The sequence below is a fragment of the Piliocolobus tephrosceles genome, chromosome 14 (genome assembly GCF_002776525.5).
Source record: "Piliocolobus tephrosceles isolate RC106 chromosome 14, ASM277652v3, whole genome shotgun sequence".
Classification (NCBI taxonomy): domain Eukaryota; kingdom Metazoa; phylum Chordata; class Mammalia; order Primates; family Cercopithecidae; genus Piliocolobus; species Piliocolobus tephrosceles.
Window position 1 is genome coordinate 36,003,263 of NC_045447.1, and position 8,252 is coordinate 36,011,514.

Consider the following 8,252-nt stretch of genomic DNA (forward strand, 5'->3'; position numbering starts at 1 on the left):
CATGTCTGGTAAAGTTACAAGTGTACAACTAAATGTCAAGATTGTGCACTGCAAAGATGCTACTGTTGTCTAAAGCTACCAGTGCAGTGCCAGAATGTACACATAAAAATATGTACCTCTTATTCAAGGATACATATATAGTTAATTAATGTACATTATATACAGTTTCCTATACTTTATGTGACTCCATTGTTGCTTGTTTTGGCTAAGAACACACTGACACCTTAGCTCCAAGGTAAATATAATACATTTCTGAATAAACCATCCAGCAGTGACAATAGCCTTCTGTTACTTAAACTGCTAAAGTCACTGAAAATTAACTTAAATTCAGAGTGAAGTACCATCCAAACATGTTTTCCATGTCTGTATCTGCCTCTGTATTTTTTGTCTTGTCTAAGGCATCTATCAAATAAACATGACCCGTCAAAATGTATGTTGTGGAGTTAGCCTGACAGTCCACTGTAGAAGGCACAGCACTGCAATAATAATTTCAAAATCTAATATAGATAGTATTACTCTTTTTTTGAAAATAAACTTTTTAAAATGGTAAAGAATCTACAGAAGATAAAACAATTACCTAACTAGAAAATATATTACATTCAACGATCCTGAATGAACAAAATCACTTCCACACCACCTCAAAAAGCAAATATATTGGGCCGAGATTACTATAAAATAGGGAAGTATAAATTATTTAAAAGAATACCATCTTATTGCTGCTGGACCATGAGAAATATACTGTACCAAGCAGTTGGGAGAAAAGAAAAAAAAATATGTGAGGTATGACTCAATCTATTGCAAAAACATTGCATTGCAGTGGTTTTAAACTTCTGTTTATTTTGTCATGGTGTTTGAGAAAGTGAAAGGGATCCCAGTTAGTGTAATTCACATGTTATTTGTGGAAAATTGAAATAAGATTGAAATTACTTTTACAATCTTAGCAAACTTCATTAGTCCGTTTTCACCCTGCTGATAAAGACATACCCCAGACTAGGCAATTTACAAAAAACAGAGGTTTAATTGGACTCACTGTGCCACATGGCTGAGGAGGCCTCACAATTATGGTCAAAGGCAAGGAGGAGCAATTCGCATCTTACGTGGATGGCAGCAGGCAAAAAAACAAACACAGAAAAACAAAAACAAAAACAAAAAATAAAACCAAGAGCTTGTGCAGAGAAGCTCCCGTTTTTAAAATCATCAGATCTCCTGAGACCCATTCACTCTCATGAGAACAGCATGGAAAAGATCCCCCCCCGCACATGATTCAATCATCTCCCACCAGGTCCCTCCCACAGTACGTGGAAATTATGGGAGCTACAAGATGAGATTTGGGTGGGCATACAAAGTGAAACCATATCGTTCCTCTGTTGCCCCTCCCAAATCTTATATCTTTACGTTTCAAAACCAGTTACGCCTTCTCAACAGTCCCCCATAGTTTCATTTCACCATTAACTCAAAAGTCCACAGTCCAAAGTCTCATCTAAGACAAAGCAATTCCCTTCTGCCTAGTAGCCTGTAAAATCAAAAGCAAGTTAGTTACTTCCTGGATGCAATGGGGATACAGGCATTGGGTAAATACAGCCATTTCAAAGGGAGAAATTGGCCAAAATGAAGGGGCTACAGGCCCCATGCAACTCCATAGTCTAGCAGGGCAGTCAAGCCTTAAAGCTCCAAAATGATCTCCTTTGACTCCATGTCTCACATCCCAGTCATGTTGATGTAAGAGATAGGACTCCATGGTCTTGGGCAGCTCCTCCCCTGTGGCTTTTCAGGGTACAGCCTCCCTCCTGGCTGCTTTTATGGGCTGTCATTGTGTGTCTGTGGCTTTTCCAGATGCATGGTGCAAGCTGTTAGTGGATCCACCATTCTGGGGTGTGGAGAACTATGACCTTCCTCTCAGAGCTCCAGTAGGCAGTGCCCCAGTAGGGACTCTGTGTAGGGACTCTGACCCCATATTTCCCACCTGCACTGCCATAGCAGAGGTTTTCCATGTGGGTCCTGCCCCTACAACAACCACCTGCCTGGGCATCCAGGCATTTCCATACATCTTCTGAAATCTAGGCGGAGGTTCTCAAACCCCAATTCTTGACTTCTCTGCACTTGCAGGCCCAACACCACATGGAAGCTGTCAAGGATTGAGGCTTGCACCCTCTGAGCCACAACTCAAGCTCTACATTGGCCCCTTTCATCCATGGCTTGAATAGCTGGGACACAGGGCACCAAGTCCCCAGGCTGCACACAGCATGAGAATCCTGGGCCTGGGACATGGAACCACTATTTTCTTGTAGGTCTCCAGGCCTGTGATGAGAGGGGCTGCTGTGAAGACTGCTGAAATGCCCTGAAGGCATTTTCCCCATTGTCTTGGGGATTAACATTAGAATCCTTGTTACTTGTGCAAATTCCTGCAGCCAGCTTGAATTTCTCCTCAGAAAATAGGATTTACTTTTCTATGGCAATGTCAGGCTGCAAACTTTCCAAACTTTTATGCTCTACTTTCCTTATAAAACTGAATGCCTTTAATAGCACCCAAGTCACATCTTGAATGTTTTGCTGCTTAGAAATTTCTTCCACCGGATACCCTAAATCGTCTCTCTCAAGGTCAAAGTTCCACAAATCTCTAGCACAGGGACAAAATGCACCAGTCTCTTTACTAAAACATAAGTGTCACATTTGCTCCACTTCTCAACAAGTTCCTCATCTCCATCTGAAACCACGACATTTGGAAATTATGGGAGCCACAAGATGAGATTTGGGTGGGGGCACAGAGCCAAACCATATCACAAACTAAGAATCAGTGCAGAGAGGTTCTACGATGTAGTGATTAAGAACATGGGGTCTGGAGATGAAGAGTCATGATTCAAATCTTGCTTTTACCCCTTATAATTTGTGGGATAGTGGGAAAATCACCTCTGTGCCTCAGGTTCTCTATTTGTATGTTAATAGAATCTGTTTCAGTGTGGTTTTTGTGTCATATATAATAGTATCTGTTATATATTTAATATGATCTAGGCATTTCCTAATTTTTAGTGCTAGTTCTTTATTACTCCATTTTCTCCAGCAAAGAAATACAGGGAGCTTACAAGTTTGGACTGAGTTCCTACTCCTGATGAATTAATCCAGTTGATAAACTATGCCATGCTCATTGGTTATGATGGAACTCCACTACGGCACATATCAGTTGTTCTGTACAAACTTACTACTTAAAGCTTTGCCTACTTATTACTTTTAAGAGTGTGGTGGATATTTTAATGAGGGATACTGTATACCATTATCATGTAACTAAAAGTTCACTCATTTTCCTAAAAAGTCTTTCTGCAATTCTTCCTAACCATCAATATGTATAGCATTCCAATTATACAATCTTCTGTTTTTGCCTCTTCTCTTCTCTAAGGCCCCATCTACTATTTCCTCAGGTCCTTTGTAAAGTCTAAATTTTACACTTAATTGTGAGGATTAATTTTATTCTTTTTGTTTCAATGTTCTGATTTATAGCCATGCCCTATGGGACATATTTTAGGAGCTAATTAGCAGCTCAATAAGCTTTCCAAGTTAAAAGAGAAGGTAATTATTTTAGAGAGAGAAAGTGACTAAGATTTATTGAGCAAGTAAATTTTCATGCATGTTTTTAGGTTTAAATAAATAAAAAATAAAAATAGTTAAGATTTGGGACCAAATATATTTCAATAATACACAGGTAGAAAATAGGTCTAGAATCTAGACATATGTTCTATCTACCACATTATATTGAAATGTCTCTTTACAACTTTGAAATATAGAATATGTTTTTCTCAGATTACATTTATGGTATGCTTTCTAATCATTCAGGCACATACAAATATTGTCTTCAGAATAATGTTAGTTCAATTTAATACAATAACAGTATTTCTTGAAACCATTTAAGAGAAAAAGAAACATAATCAATGGCTACGGAATGTCTTTAACCTTCTGTGTTGCTATTGTCTAATTTGGTATTAAGCCATGTGAGGCTAGCATGGTGGCTCACACCTGTAACCCCAACACTTTGGGAGACAAAGGCAGGAGGATAGCTTGAACCCAAGCATTCAAAACAAGCCTGGGAAACATAAGGAGTCCCCATCTCTTAAAAAAAAAAAAAAAAAAAAAAAAAAATTAGCCAAGCATGGTGGCACTCACCTGTGTTTCCATCTACTCATGAGGCTGAGGTGGGAGGATTCCTTGAGTCCAGGAAGTCATGATCCTGCCACTGCACTCCAGCCTGGGCAACACAGAGAGACTGTCTCAAAACAAAACACAACAAAACTGTGTGAATATCTGGGGAAAAGAGAACTTCAATTAACTTAGAATAATTAGTATAGAATTAATCATTGACTAGATTGTTGCTGGGAGATTTATTAGAGGCTTGGTCAACTACATAATTTGAAGGGCTCAATACAAAATGAAAATGCAAAAACCTGGCCAGTGACAAAGTCAGTCTCCTTTTTCCCCAAAGCTTACCACTCCAAACCATGGCAGCTAGAAAACTACCAAAGGATTGCAGATGCCATGAGACGATGTGCTCAGTATGGGAATGGGAGTGAATGAGAGGTGCTAGCAAATATCGCTGGATGGCTACTTGAGTCAGAGATGGCTGCTACTATTCCCATCTCCAGATACTTCAGGGCCCTCACTTGGATCTGACCCTAACGTTTCCCAGCCCACATTGTCTGGTGGGATTTCATTTGCAATACAGATGCTCAAAAATTAATATTAAGATTTTCAAAATGATGACTGAAGAATATTAACTCCAGGTGTAGGGCATTTTGAGCACTGGTTCCAACACTGCTTCACTGATCATATTGCAATGAAGTCAACCCTGTTTAGATAACTTGATGGATAATTTAAATACTGGTCCTAAGAAAGAATTATAATATTTTAAATATTTTTGCTGATTCCTGCTTATAAAGATAAGGAGATTGCCATATTTCCCTAGCAGATACTCATCTGGAGAATTAGACACAGATTATAGAAGATGATCTGGAAATTTCCTGTGAAGCTACTGTCTAAATACGGACATTGGAAAATACACAAATGTTTGACAAATTCAATAAAAGAAAGTGGTATTCCAGGTCAAGTAAACGTTTGGTAAAAACACCAAAGAAGGGAAGTTTAAAATATATTTTGGAAAAAAAAAAGAATTGTTAAATTGGACCCTTTTACCATACTCAAATATCAAATTAAAATAGATTAAATATTTAAATATAAGACCTAAAACTGTAAAACTGCTGTAAGGATGTATAGGAGAAAATCTTATTGACATTGGGCTAGGCAGTAATTTCTTAGATATGCCATCAAAATAAAAAAATGGACAAAAAAATACTGCAAACTAAGAAAGATTCTGTACAGCAAAGAAAAAATCAGTACAGTGAAAATGTAACATGAAATGAAAGAAGTATTTGCAAACTATGTATATAATAATATACAAAAATATAAGGAAATCACAACTCCATAGCATAATAATAATTTCATTTTAAAATGGGTAAAAATCTTAATAGACATTTATCAAAATAAAAAGACATACAGATGGTCAATGGGTATATGAAAAAATGCTCAACATCAATATTAGAGAATTACAAAACAAAATCATAATGAGATATCACTTTGCATCAGTTAGGGTGGCTATTATCAACAAAAGATAACAAATGTTAGTGAAGATATGGAAAATTTGAAACATATCTCACTCTTGGTGACAATTCAAAAATGGTGCAGCTGCTATGGGAAATTGTATGAAAAGTTTTCCACAAATTAAGAATAGAAGGCTATATGATCCAGCAGTCTCATTGCTGGGTATCTACCTAAATTAATTGAAATCAGAATCTCTATGAGATCTGTACTCCGTGATCATTGTGGCACTACTCACAATAGTCAAGCTATGGAAACAGCTCAAATATCCATGGACAGATGAATGAATAAAGAAAATGTCATACAGACATAAAACAGACTATTATTCACAGTTTTTAAAAAGAGGAAAATTTGCCATATGTGGCAAGATGGATAAACCTTAATGACATTATGCTAAGTCAGTCAGTCACAAAAGGACAAATTCTGCATAATTATACGTATATGATGTACCCAAAATAATCAAACTCATGGAATTAGAAAATACAAAGATACAAAGGCAGTTATTAGGGACCAGGGGAAGGAGAATGTGGGGATGTGGTATAAAGTTACAGTTATTTAAGCTGAATTAATTCTATGGATATGCTCAACAGTATAGTACCTACAGTCAACAATATTGTGTTACATAGTTAACACTTTGTTAAGAGGACAGGTCTCATGTTGGGTTTACCACAAAACAAAAGAAAGCAACAAAAAAACTCAGAAGTTTTTGAAGATGAATATGTCTATTTCTGGATTACAGTGATGGCTTCAGGATGTGTTCACATGCCAAACTCATAAATTAATATACATTAAATATGTTCAGCTTTGTAATGTCAATTTTATGTCAATAAATCTGTTTACAAAAAATAAAAAAAGGAATGTTGGCATGTTTTGTTGGATTAAGGGAGAAAAATGGAGTAGTAAGATGGAAAGAAAGTGAAGTAGAAAGATGAAGATGGGAATAAGATTGAACAATAAGTTAGGGTCAAATTGTAATGGTGTAAATTTGCTTTGAAGAATATTTAAAACTCAAAAGTGATCCTTTAAGGATAAATTTTAATGGCTTGGTATTAATAAATTAATATAGGTTTTAGTTTTCTTTCTTAACAAGAATTGTGTTGCCTGATGATGGTTTTGTGTTAGCTCAAAAAGGCTACATGTTCATAAAACTGACTTGCTAAACCACAAACCATCAAGAAGAGATATGATATAGTGGGACGAACTAGGAACTAGGGGCCTGAATTCTAGTGTTTGTAGAATCTTTAGATAATCCAAGCAGAAATCAGTCTTGTAAAGAGGGAATTCTGGGAATGGTAGCTTACAGTAAGTGAAAAATTTCAAATCTATATAAGAACCAACCCAAACTACAAAAATAGAAAAACATAAAATGAAAAGTGTTGAAATCAGGGAATCATGTCGTACACATGACTGCAAACTTTGAGCAAGCCTGAGTGTGGTATGCTCTTTAAAATCCAGCTTTATAATGACAGAACCTACTAGTTCTGATAAAGAAATTGTGTGGTAAAGGAGAGCAGATTCCTTCCATACCTTCCATATTGAACTGAAGACCAGGTCCAGGTAGAACCATAGGAAAATTAAATAATTATAACAAAGACTCTTTTAATAATTTAGCAAAACCAGTGCCATTGACAACCATGTGTAGATGACTGTGACTTAGGTCATAACTCACAGAAACTTAGACACAAATAACTATGGTGAGTAGATGTTTTTAATTGATAATTTCACCAGGTGTTCAATGTGTTCAATTCATAATTAGATCTGTCAAGCAACTTTCATGACAGGAAGATCACCAACTGAAGGAGATGTTTCACTTTTCCAGTGTGGTGTAATGTCCAATCCGTCTTCATGGTAGTCCTGGAACACAATCAACACAGAGTCAAATGAGATGCTGAAGCTTCTCCCAGAGGCAGTGATAAAGTAAAGGGCATCTACCAAATACGGAAGTTTTGCAAATACATGGACTTCAATTATGTCATGAAGTTTCCTTCATTGTTTAAAAAAGTTAAGACTTTCTACCAAAACATGAGTACAACTTCCTCAGCTGAAGATATTACTTCAGAACCTTAGGTTTCTGAGTGATTAAAACGAAAAAACTGATCTCATACTCCTTTGCTATGGAATAAATTGTCTCCCCTGAAATTTACATGTTGAAGTCTTAACTTCCAGTACCACAGAATGTGACTGGGTAGACAAGGCCTTTAAAGAAGTAATTAAGGTTAAATGAGGTCATTAAGATGGGCTCTAATGTAACATGACTGATCTTATAAGAGATTAGGACACAGATCCACACAGAGGAAAGACCATGTGAAGACAAAGGGAAAACATAGCCATATAGAGGCCAAGGAGAGAGGCTTGAGAAGAAATCAGCCCTGCCAGTATCTTGATTTTGGACTTTTAGCCTTCCAGAACAGTGAGAAAATAGCTTATTATTTAAACTACGCTGTCTTTAGTTTGTTATTATGGCCGTGCCAGCAAACCAATCTACCCCTAATGCATACATTCTAAGAAAAAGTTACCAACTATATCTAGGAAAAGTTACGGAGGGTCCAACTGATATTCATTTGTTCTGGGTTTAGGAAACTATATATATTGTGAATATATTAACATGTAGGTTT